The sequence below is a fragment of the Heloderma suspectum genome, chromosome 6 (genome assembly GCF_057233095.1).
Source record: "Heloderma suspectum isolate Gila_16-S chromosome 6, 16-S_ref, whole genome shotgun sequence".
In the NCBI taxonomy this organism is placed as follows: Eukaryota; Metazoa; Chordata; class Lepidosauria; order Squamata; family Helodermatidae; genus Heloderma; species Heloderma suspectum.
In genome coordinates this window covers 26,441,340-26,454,751 of record NC_139463.1, presented here as the reverse complement: position 1 = coordinate 26,454,751, position 13,412 = coordinate 26,441,340, and positions in this window count along the sequence as shown.

Genomic DNA, 13,412 nt, shown 5'->3' with positions numbered 1-13,412 from the left:
TAATGTAGAAACAACCTAGATCTTGCAAAATACATGTTGCCCAATGTCAAAGTAATGTAACACAAGATCATTGTTCATCAGCCAAAACCTTTGGATAATGAAATCAGAATGGATGCTTTCTGCTAATCTCTGCAAGGACCCAGAGCAAGCATGATCTTGTTAAGCAGAGTTGTACCATGCTTGGTTAAGCCACCTCATTTTAATACCAAATATTCTAGTCTACATGATTGAAAAATAAATATTGAACAGGCAATTGTAGTATGTAACCTGCTTCAATAGTTCAAGAAAAGAAAGATACAGTATACTGTAGTTAAAGCACCCATTCGTGCTGTGAATAGTCAGCTACGTATATCCAAGTTTTTAATATCCATATCATGCTCATAGGGCACAAATAGGTGCTTGTCTAAATTAGCCCCATTCTTTGCCACCCTTGATTGTCGAAACAAAGCAGATAGCCTGTTCCACTAACATCAAGTGTTTGGACACCCGAATGACATAGCTACTGCAGAAGCTCTCTACACACAGCACACTGACTTTCCTTTAAGCATGCTCTGTTTTCAAAATGGCTTCTTTCAGGCAAAAACAACAACAAATAACACTGCTTATAAAGGTATCTCACTTTGCAATCTACACTTATTTATTTATTTTTATTTAAGCTGCTTCTATACTATTTGATATCCCAGGATCTCCAAGCAGTTTACATAAAGGCACATACAATACAATATAAAAACCAATGTAAAAACAGTAGAAAACAATAAATACCTTAAAAACATTACAACAAAAGCAGTAAAACAGAACAGTGTTATGAGTGATTACAAGCACAGGGAAAGCCCGAGTGAACAAATGCATTTTCAAGAGGTGTTGGAAGCTCACAACAGTTTCTACCTCTTGAAAAACACGTGAGAGAGATCCAGAGAGTGTGTGCCACTACTGAGAAGTAGTGCCAACACCTGACGACACATTGTTGGTCACAGAATGACCAATAAGGCCTCCTCAGAAGATCTCAGGGATCAATTTGTGTATAGGAAAAGGTGATCAGCTAGGTACCTTGTATAATAGGTTGATAAGACACATAGTTGCATCCCAGGCAAAAGTGTAACAGGCATAGTTTTTCCCATCATCACTGCAAGATCCTTTTCCTCCTCTCCCATCTCTCTGCTGTTATATCTCAGTACATCCCACCCCATGACTTTTGCTCCTCCAGTTCAAATGCCCTCGCCCATCCAAAGGTCTCCTCCTTCAAACAACTTTGCCCATTATGCCTGGAACTTCCTGCCAGGATACACCGGTGATGTCACTTCTTTTACTTTCTTCAAATCCTGCCTTAAAATCTTCAACTCCTGTTTTCCTTGAAGACTTTGGCACAACTGTCTACAGTACACCAGCTTAGCAAAAGGGGGTGGGAGAAGAGAAAGTGCACTTTGTGCTAAAAGCACAAAGCATTGTATGTATAAAGATACCTTTGGACGCTCAAGAGAGGGATTTAAAATATCCTCAAAATTCAAAATGGTGGTCAATTTTGTAACTAATTGGGGGAATAGTCATAAATAACACACTATCTCAGATTCTGTGGATCCAACTTGCATATTTTTTGTACCAGCACAAAAAATACTAACCAGGTTGTCATTTCTCTGCAATTATTTATAAAGTTATCTGCAACCATTTTCCTTGGATCAGAATTTCATGGTTTCTTGAAATTATTTTTAGAAATGGCAAGGTTTTTAAAGTGTAGAAACCTCTTTCAGAAATCAAAACCCATAGAATTGGCTTTAAAGTTGCTTTCTGAAGTCAGTCCCCCCACCCCCAGTTGATTCTGAAATAATTAATGTTGAAATATGTTGGGCAACCCCCACCCCCCTGGAAACAGGACTGTTTCTCAGAATTTTTCAAGGTGATGGTGAAATTAATTGCTGAATTCAGGGTGGTGGTGGCTCTCCAATAGCAGCTTGCTGCCCATTTCTATGTTTTTATTTATTTATGCAGCCATGGTATGTGGTGACAACAACTCCACTTCTTTTTCAGGGGGGCATCCACATGACAAAGGAAGGAGAAACGCAGTCAGGGTAATATCCCCTTTTTCATGGAATCGGCTTTGGTCCGTCAGGGAAACACAAAGCAAGAGAAGCGGAGTGTACCTTACCTAAAACCTTGCTTTCCGAGGTCACACAGCACTTGAAATCAACATACTTTTGGGTTGGATGGGTGGGCGGAGTAGAACTGAACCTCATCAACCTGGCAGGTGTTGCTCAACCAATGAGAGAGACTTGTGTCCCACCCTGTCCAGGCTCCCTCCTGCTACTATGTTATTATGAATGGGAAAGTAACTACACAATTCTGAAGTGTTATATGCACACTTTGCACTGAAGAAACTAAAATCCCCCATTATCTAGTACTGCATCTGAAGGCTCCCTCTGAGAGCACCCCACCAGCACAATTTTGCCCCATTCCAGCAAGCAGTCAGGGAGTTACAGCACCCACCCCCTGGTCACCATTTTCTTTGCCCCGTATTCAGTGGTGTAATGGAACCAGGCCTCACAGGGTCAGAGTGCTGGGATGTTTTGATTAGCAGGGACAATAACATCAACATTGCTCAGACTTCCCTGTTCCTCCTGAGTTTACCTGGATTTAAATGGCTTTTCCCAGCAATATGGATGGATAGGTGTGGGTCAACACAGTTGCCTGCATTTTTGGACTCTCCTTAAGGGCCTGGCTATCAGGCTGCTGTGATGAGCACACTTCACAATTTACCACTACACCGCTGCCTGTATTTAGGGATGTACAAAACAACTTACCTGTTTCGTTTTGTGACATCCATGGGGAGGGGGAGGCACTCTGTCCCTCCCCCCTAAATCCTCACCAGCCGGCTCCACTCCGTGGCAACTCCGCGGAGCCGCCGGCCGGGGCCGCCCGCAGCGACATCCGACCACTGCTGGGCTGCACAGGGACGCATATGGCGGCCACCATAGCCACCGCCGTTTGCGTTCCCTTTTTTTCGCCATGATAGGCTATGTAAATATTTACGTAGCCTATCACGGGAAAAATTGTGAAGCGAATGGCGGCTGCAGACGCGGCCGCCATTTGCAAAGCAGCGCGAACGGCACCAAGTAGGTGCTCCGTTTTGTGTGCCTTTCGCAGAGGTGGGGTGGGGTGGCAGGGCTTCTTTCCGCCACGGATTTTAGGGGGCCAAATGCACTGGCATTTGGCCTCACTGAGATCCGTGGCGGAATTCTCCACCATCCCTACCTGTATTGCTGTGGATGTAGGGCTCCTTATTCAAAGATTTGAAAATTCGAAGATTTGAAGCTTCAAATTTTCAGATCTTCGAAGATCATGCCTGAATTAGGAAAAAAAAATTGCAGAGAAACCACGATTCTTTGAAGTTAATGCCTTAATTTAAAAAACAACAACAGCCAAAGCGGGGGATAGAAGGGGGTAAAACTTAGTCTCATTTGAAGGGATAGAACAACCCCCTGCTCAATGCAGGAAGCCTGATTCCCAGGCGGTCGCCCATCCAACTACTGACCGGGGCCAACCCTGCTTAGCTTCCGAGATCAGACAAATGCGCGCACATCCAGCCCTTTGCTTGTTGCTGAGGAAACATTGAGTGCTGAGGAAGCTGTGCAATCAGTAGCCGGAAGACAACATGGGGCCGTCAAGAGCTGTGATTGGACAGGAGGGAAATACAAACACCACCATATATGGACATGCAGGGGAGGGGACTAGGACCAGATACGGTAGCGAAGGTGAAAAATCAGAGCACGTTAAGGGGAAATACCAGGATATCAGGGTATTGGAAGCGGGAGCACAGAAGCCGGAAATTTCGGTTCCAATTCGAGGCGGGTACTGCGTAGTGTGACGGATGGTGAAACCTCATTGGAAGCAAAAAAAACCCGTAAGTGTAGATCAGCCTTAGCTTTAAAGAGCACTGTTTTTTTAAGGCTGGGAAAGAGATGATTGCCCCATGCTCAGGTTTGCATTAATTAAGGTGGATATGTATCCTACTTTAGCGAGGATAGCCCTGTATTTATTTGAAGGGTGTTCACAGGACAGTCCTCCACTTGAAGGCATCCTCTGTTGGAAGGGCTGTCCAGTCCATGTCTGCTTTAAAGATAAAGGACCACAAGAAGGGAGAGCCAGGCCTTGAAGTTGCCTGTCAACAGCATCTGGATGACAGGCACACAGGTCACCTGGACACTCTCCCTACTATGGTGAGCTGTATTCTGTTTCTTTTTAAATTACAGTCATTATTTCTCAATTTGTGTATATACCTATAAATCAGCATATGCAAATTTTACGCAATTTTGTGTCTTTTGTCAGTGATGCCTTTCTCTTTTTGGTGATTCATAACTGTCCACCTTGGTGTTAATCAAGACAGTATTATGGAAGCTACATATAAGTATTGCTGGCTCATTCTCCTTTATAGCTTTAAGAGTCGATAGTTTTCTACAGCTACAAGAGAGCTGTGTGGGCGACTCAACACTGAGCCTTAGAACATAGGCAGACGTTGTTCCAAGTAGTGATAGTAGTACAGAACAGGAAGGGCAATAGGAAATGTCTCAATGAGGATGGATTGTACTTCCTATTGCATGGGGTTTACACCTACTATTGCTTTTTGGGGTAACCTCTGTCTCTGAGTGTCCTGTGGGGCTTAATTGGAATGAACTTGCAAGGATATGAATTAAAACAACTTTCTTTAATTAAAACCACAGTTATACATAAAACAATAGAGGAACTGGCAACAAGGAGCTACATGCATAAATAGTCCATTAACATAAGAACAATAGTCCCTCTTCTTGGTACAAAGAGAAAAATGTAAGTCCTGCTTGAAAAACGATGTAGTTAGCCACTGCAACGTTCTTTGGGTTCACCAAGTTGTCTGTAGATAGCTTTAGTCCCAAAGCAACAGCAAATAGTAAAATTATCAATTGCAGCATGAAGGTCATAAGCCTTGTACCAGGTGATAAAAGCCCATAATTATTATTCAGGTCACCTGCACAACAAGCTGACTGCTTTCCTCCTTGCTCTCTCCTGAATTATGACTCTGCCCCTGCTGGGCTAAACCAACCAGTCCGTAGGGGTTACATGGGGGCAAATATAGTTGGCTTGCCTGTGCTAATAAATGCAGCCTAGCTGTGATTATCACAGAGATAAGCATCCTGATTGTGGGTTACCAGCCATCTGATCAATGTTCCATCGCCTGCAATGTATTACATCTGGACAAGCTGTAGAAGCCGCAGAAAATATTATTACATTTATATCTCTACTTTTTTCCTCATGCAAGGAACCCAAAGCAGCTTATATAAGGCTCCTCCTCTGCATTTTACCTCACAATAACCCTGTGAGGTAGGTTAGGCTGAGAGTCAGTGACTAGCCCAAAGTCACCCAGTGAGCTTCACGGCCCAGTGGGAACTAGAACTTTGATCTCTTGAGTCCCAGTCCAACACTACACCACACTGCTAGAAGCTTAGGCTAAAAGGGAGATAAAGCTTATTGTGCAGTTTCCATCGCTCTGCCTCCGAGGTATTATCAGGAGTGTTTTGGACACTAAACAGAGTGCCTAGATAAAGGTTTGGGTTTTTTTTTAAATTATTAAGGCATTTTATATACACAAACAGTAAACAAATACAGCCTATAAGCACTCATTGTTTATGTCTGTTAAAGTACATGGAGATGGGGGATGGGGGGAAGGAAAAAAGGGGAGGAAAGAAAAGAAGAATAGCAAGAGGGCAAAGTATAATACAAATACATCATCTCTATCTGCTATTCTCTAGAGTATCAATGGAGTATATGAATATTGTGGAAAGAATCCTTTAACTCCACCCGTAATGTGTTCGCCCCTAATGTGTTATGTGTACCCCAGAGTAGCAACACAGTTATAAGAATGCCGTTGGCATCTGCATAAGGTGTCCAACAAATGCTTGTGCTTGTGTTAAGTCTTAGCCAGAGTTACTCCATGTTGGTTCGGATCCTGTCTTGGTTCCACAGTCTGTGAGAAAGCCTGTCAGCAAAATGTCCTGGGAATTACTAGGGAGTAGTCGGAGCTCTGATAAGCCGTGTACTCGGTGTTCCACTGTTTATCAGCAACTGGCAAGCGTCCATCCTGTCCAGCCAGCTAACAGGGTAGATGAATGCCTCCAATATTTGTGGGTGGGACCATGACAATGTCATTGCTTCCTTGTCATGGTCCCACCCCCTTCACAGCCTTTGTGTTATTTTTCTGCCCTCCAAGATATGCAGAAATTAGAAATACATATCACTGCATACCATGCAATTCTTCCCCTTCCACCACCTCTTCCACTTGATTAAAGAAACATTTAATCAAGATGAGATGTTAGACTAATCCCTGATACTCATTAATCTCTCCCAGCTAACTCTCCATCAATGGCCCTATGTTTATTTATTTTTTGGTTGTAACCAAGGTGCTTTAATTTAATTCTCTGGGAGGCTAGAGAATTAGCCTCCCAGAAAAGACTTTGCTGAAATCAAACATATCCCATAATGCTGCTATTTTGAAAACAGTGTTATTTGTCAGAGTATTAGTTTTGAGCTAGACCTAGAATATCAGAGTCCTAACAGACACCATCACAAAAGCATTAGGAATCAGATCTGTAGACAAAACCGTGTGTGTATCAGGTTCTTTTAGACTGCCATCCTATACCCACTTACCTGGGAATAAGCCCCACTGAACTCAATTGGACTTACTTCTGAGTAGACATGTACAGGATCACACTGTTAGCATTCAAAATTATGAGATAAGAAATGACCCAGAATAAATCAGTAATGGCAAGAATCTTTTAAGATGGCACTGTATGTCTCTCCCCCCCCCCCCCGCATTATAGTGGCTTCAACCTCTATAATTTTCAGAACACTTGTCTGTGAAAATCATAGTCCATTAATCCTGTTTTCAGACTTTTCACAACAGTGTCGAGATATGACCTTGTGCAGTACAATAGTTATAGTCCTCATCACTCCCTCTAAGAGCAAACTTGGTACTCTCCTGCTGACAGAAATGGAGCCAAGATGGGCCATTGAGAAACAAAAGGGAGGGATCAATAAGCAGGTCGGGGGTAGAATTCTGAAGTTTGCAGAAGTACAAAAAATATTTTGCGGGGGGAACCTCCACACAAAGCACAATAAGTGGACTGAACTACAAAACGGAAAAGAAAAATGAAAACTGAGGTGGGGAGGGGAGGGGGTGAGGTTATACTGGAATATATTGTTGCAGCAGGTGTATATTAGAATACATACCTATCTGCTTTATATATTGTTAAATCAATATAATAGGTTAATTAAATCATGCTCATAGTGCCCCATACTTTAAGTAACCAGAGAAATGTGTATCATCTTTATAAAAGTTCTTGGCCAGAACAAAACAATTTTTTTTTGCAGCAATTAACAAGGTAGCAACCAACTGTCATATAGCAGCAGTAGTTTGCAAATTAACTTTATTTGCTCCTCTGAGATAAATGTGGCTTGCAGGAAAAAAGTACTTTTGGGAATTGACTTCTGAAGTTACTTCTGAGCAGACATGTATAGGATTGCACTGTAAATAACCATAAATGTTTGCTGTTTCAAGACACCCCAAATCAGCTGCATGAGGTAGCTGCCTCACTCTGTCTAATGGTATGGTTGGCCTTGCTACCACTTTTGTTCCTTTGTATGTTTAGGCTTAGACATATGCTCATCTATAGCACCTAGACAGCAGACTAAGCAAAACACACAGACCACTGAGTCACAGTCTCCCACACTATGGTGAGATGTACTGTATTTCTTTTAAAATCATAATGATTTCTAAATTTGCATCGATACATATACATTTGCACTTGCACATTTCATGCAAATCAGTGCCCTCTTTTGTTTTCCTGATGCATTTCCTCTTTTTTGGCAATTCATAAGCAGCCACCCCAGTTCCTTCTGACACACCTGGTTTTAGAAACCAGAAAGCTCTGTCATGTATTGCCTAACACAATGGTTATACACCAAGAAGTCCGCAGAAACAGCTTTATACTGTCCCTTATTTATTTAAAATATTCTAACGGGGAAGCAGAGGACAGACTTGTTATCCCAGGAAGCCTGCATGATGGGTCTTTGTTTATGGCCTATGAGCTGGAATTCCTGGGTGCTTCTTGCTGGCTGTGAATGGACAGAGCTGCTTAGGGCTCCATCAAGCAAAAATTACTGGCAAAAGCATCCTCGGAAAGTGGCAATTTGGAGCTATAGAGAAAGACAGAGGGAGAAAGACTCAGTCAGCCCAGCATGGAGGGCTGTGTTTATGATGACTCTGAGTGGGAAGGAGCAGATTCTGGTATGAGTCATTAAAGCTGCATGTTGCCGGCAAATTGGTTGGAATTTAATCTGCACAACAGCGGGTAACCTCAACCACCTGTGGCTGAAAAGATGGGACGCAACAGCTGTCATATCCACCAAGGTGGCTTTGTGCAAACAGCAGCACTTAATTTCCCTCTTATCATGAGAGACAGGATTATGTCTTGGTTCTCTCTCAATCTCCTGCAAGGACAGCACTGACCTCACTGACGTTCCAAATAAGAGTTTATCTTGGTTTTGTTCGGTTCTCCGGTGCAAGCAATATGGAGGGTCTTCCTTATTCATTATTCTCCTGAGATGATCAAATTAGATGGGGAGTGTGGGTAGCCACTTACACATTGCCACAAAGGAGGAAATGCATCACTACCAACAAAAAAAGAGGACAAAACAGGACACAGATTTGCATAAGCTTTTCATATGTTAATTTGTATGTCTGGAGTCAAATTTTAAAATAATTCCACGAATTTAGGATAATCTCATCATAGTGAAAGGCTGTGACCAGGTGAACCATGAGTCTATCTGCCTCCCCAGTCTGCTGCTCAGGTGACAATTGTTGCGCAACCTCAAGGCCGCTGCTGATTTGCCCTCCTTATTTTTCCTTATCTTTAAACTGGATTTGGACTGGGCATCCCTTAAAATACAGGACAGTCTTCTATAAAGCAGAACACATGGGCTCTATGTGCCTGCCCCACTTATCTTTAGGGTTCTATCCTTAAAAGTGGCCTAAAAATCATTTGAAACAAACAAGCCCTCTTTTTACAGAAGACAATCCTCTCTTTGAAGGGTTGCTAGAGGACTGTAGTCTATTTTGAAGAGAGAGCCAGGCCTTGAAGTTGCCCATCAACAGCACCTGGACAGCAGTCCGAGGAAGGCACACAGCTCACCTGGTCAAAGCCTTCCATACTATGGTGAGATGTACTGTATTTCTATTTAAATTATAATCATTATTTCTAAATGTACATCTACACATATAAATTAGCATGTGCAAATTTTATGCAAAAATCTACTGTTGTCCTCCTTTGGGGGGGATGCGTTTCCTCTTTTTTGGCAGTTAATAAATGGCTACCCTGAGCACCTTTTGTGATGGAACCCTTGTTTTACAAGGCTGTAGGGAGGCCATGATTGGGCTAAAATTGAGGGCAGGGGGGTCAAGAGGATAGGGCTTATGGATTTCATTATTAGTGGGCCCTCCTTTTTTCTCCATAATGAGAGCACTGCTCTCCTGCTCTTATTAATTGTCCACCTGTCCTTCCTTGGTATATTTGTACATTTCTGCTTGTTAATTTTCTGTTGTTATTCTCTTTCTCTTTAATGCAATGGCCTTAAGGCCTTTGTAGCATAAATACCATTTCTCATTCATGATGTACATTTAATTTCCCATTTGCACAGCTGGCTGTGTGTCGGGAATACAGAGCAGAAATGGTGTCTCTGGAAGCTGTGAGCCCCATGGAAACATGGGGCAGAGATATACAGCATATATACTCAGAGGCAATCTTTCTGGATACTGCAACAACAGACCGAGGTGGAGACCTCACACTGAACACACAAGTTCTGGGACTCAGTCTTTGCTCAGATTAAGGCAGTACAATCCAGGGATGCAAGTATTCCTGGAAAAGAAAGACGATTGGAGTGCTTTTTTCTACAACTAACGAGCAGACCCAGCTTTGAATGGGTTAGAATAGCTCTTAGTCAGATACAAAGAGAAGTCTTCAAACAAACTTAGACAGCTGTCACAGTTGGTCACGTTGTGGCCACCCCATCTGAGTGAAGCCAAGCCCGCTAGCATCCTAGGCATGGCCCCTGCCTGCCATGGTGCACCCGGATAGCCCCCTGGGGGAGGGGTCTGTTCACTCCATTCCCTTGAGGTGGGGCTGCCCCACAGCAGGGGGGAATGGGTGGGTGTATAACTCTGTCCCTCGGCCTACTAATCTCCTCTGGCTTCAAACCATATGGACTGCAAAGCTATGTGCTGGGTAGGGACATCTGCTCCTAATTGCTGAAGATGTTGGTGCAGGCTTCAACCACATGGACCCATTTAAATGAATTAAAATTAATGAATGTGTTCTAAAAATAAAATAGCCCTGAAGGGCACACCCCTAGTGTCTCCTTAGTGTGCATGCCAAGTTTCAGGTGTGTAGAAGTTTCATGGTCTTGGTACTATGGTGCTGACGGATGGATGGACAGACAGACACATGTCCTCTATTATTATTATAGAAGATTGGGGATGGGGGGGGGGATGCAACTATAGCTCAGTGGTAGAGCATGTGCCATGCATGCAGAAGATTCCAGGTTCAGGCCCCAGCATCTCCAGTTAAAAAGATCCCAGGTAACAGGTGATGGGAGAGAACTTTCTCTGCCTGAAACCCTGGAGAACTGTTCCCAGTACCGGTGGGAAATACTAAGTTCAATGGACAAAAATAGTCTGATCTGGTAAAAGGCAGCTTCCAATATTTCTGTTGTAAATAAATTTGTTCCTGGAGCAAATCCTCTACAAATCCTCCCTGTAGTGCTACATGGTGCAGTCCAGCCCTCTCTCGCCACACAGCCAAGGGGGGCTGAACTGTAAAATGCTGTTACCACCCCCTTCCTACTGTCATGCCAGCAAGGCACAGGATGAACGGATGAATGAGTCAGTCCAACTCCCCTCTCTCCTCCAATTTCTGCTTTTGTCTCTGCAGCACTCCAGCCCCATTGAGCAGGTGTCTGATGGAGCTGATACCAGATAAGAGGAGAAGATGGCTGTTTGTTTCACAAGCATCTGAAGAGCTCTAAAATGCCCCCTTTCCCACTCTGCCCCCCACCCTCCATGAGAAGGCAGCTTCCTGCATAAAAGACCCCCTGCATCTCAGGTCTGAAGTAGCAGGCATTTCTCTTTGCCAGGATGGGGCAACAAAAGCAGAGGAAGCAATGTTCATAAGGATGCCTGTCCGGTAGTTTGCAGAACAGGGTGGCAGTGTGTTGATGCTCCTGGTTTTATTGCGAAAGCTGAGAACTTCTTGAATATAAAAACATCTGTTCTGGAACAGAAAAATATATCCAGAATTTGCAAGGTAGACAGTCTTGGTTGGCAACGCGTGGTTTACAATCCTGGCTCATAAAGGGTGCAACAAGCCAGGATCCTGGGTTTGGACAACATGTCAACCAAACTATTTTGGGTGGCACTAGTGGGAGGAGCCAAGCAGAGTAAATGGTTTTGTGGACCAGCATGCCGCTCTTTCAGGGTAAGCCAGGATGCTCCAGAATGCTGGCTTACTCTTCCATTAGAAGAGGCATGCTGGATCAGACCAAGGGTCCATCTAGTCCAGCATTCTGTTCACACAGTGGCCAACCAGCTGACTACAGGAAACCCACAAGTAGGTCATGAGTGCAACAGCACCCTCCCACCCATGTTCTCCAGCAACTGGTGTACATAGGCATAGTGCCTCTGATACCGGGGGTAGCATAGAGCCATCAGGACTAGTAGCCATTGATAGCCTTCTCCTCCAGGAATTTGTTTAACCCCCTTTTAAAGGTAAAGGTGTCCCCACCCAGTCGTGTCCGACTCTAGGGTGCGGTGCTCATCCCCGTTTCTAAGCCGAAGAGCCAGCGCTGTCCGAAGACGCTTCCGTGGTCATGTGGCCAGCATGACTGAACACCGAGGTGCACGGAACGCTGTTACCTTTCCTGCCGAAGCGGTGCCTATTTATCTACTTGCAATTTCTTGCTTTCGAACTGCTAGGTTGGCAGGAGCTGGGACTGAAGACAGGAGCTCACTCCATCACGCGGCACTCGGGTCTCGAACTGCTGACCTGCTGACCTTCCAGTCTGCAGTTCAGCGTCTTAACCACTAAGCCTCTGCGGCCCTATTATTAACCCCCTTTTAAAGCCACCCAAATTGATGGCCATCTCTACATCTTGTGGTAACAAATTCCATAGTGTAACTATGCACTGTGTGAAGAAGCAAACACAGACTCTATTGCCAGCAAGACTTCTGAGTGTCACACGACATCCGTTCTCCATACTCCCAAAGCTCCAGTGCGCATTGTCATGTCAGTATTCCATCCTTTCATGACACCTTTCTCTCGGAGAAAAGCTTGGCTACATAAGCCTTCAAAACAGCTTTCCCCAGCCCGGTGCCCTCCAATGACCATGCTGGTTGGGGATGATGGAAGTTGTAGTCCAACACATTTGGAGGGTGCCAGGTTGGGGAAGGCTTCTGTAAAAGCTCAAATGCCAAAAGGAGCATCAAACAAGGAGCCACAAGTGCACCAACTCCATTGTGTGACTTGTTATATTAGTTTGCAAGCCTGATGGCAGGGCCTCTTTTTTTAATTGATGTGACCTGCTTTGGGAGACAATAATTTATCTGAAATGTGGGATAAAAATGCAGTAAACAAACTTGATTTGGTTGGCATAATTATTGGAATAATAGACTGAGGGTGATTTGATTCTACTCTCAGCTTCAAGGTAACAATTTATTTAGCATTTCTATGGCAGTTTCAACATTGCAAAGCACTTCTGAATGTGATATTGTTCATAGCCAGTAATGGCCCTGTGGGGCAGATCATTAATATTCCCATTTTACAGACAGGGAACTGAAGGAGAAAGAGAGGGACAGACCTTATTCAGGTTCATCACTGAATCTAGGCCAAGGAGAGCTCAGCCAGCCATTTTATCCAGGGTGGACTTAGAAAGTCCAAATGATACCCTCTCCCACTCTTTTCTTGTCATTATCTGGCATAGCTGAATCTCCATGTTGAATTTCTGTATGCCAGGGGTGGGGAAACTCAGGCCTAGGGGGCAAATTCAGCCCTACAGGGTTCCCCAGATTGTCACATCTCCTTCCCCAAGCCTCACTCCTTTCCCCAACCACCAATCATTTGGTGGTTTCACTGCTTTTGTGCAGTTTTCCCCATTCTCAAAGGTTGAAATGCCCCTCCTAAGGCAGTAAGAGTAATAAGCTTCACTATGCTGGGGGTTTTCTTTTTTGTATTATGGCTCCACCCTTTTTGCCTTGCCACTGGTGCGAAGTCCCCAAGAACTTCTTTGAATTTAGGGTCAGCCCTGGCTCTGTTCATTATGTATCCAGGTGTTGGTTTTGTTTTAAA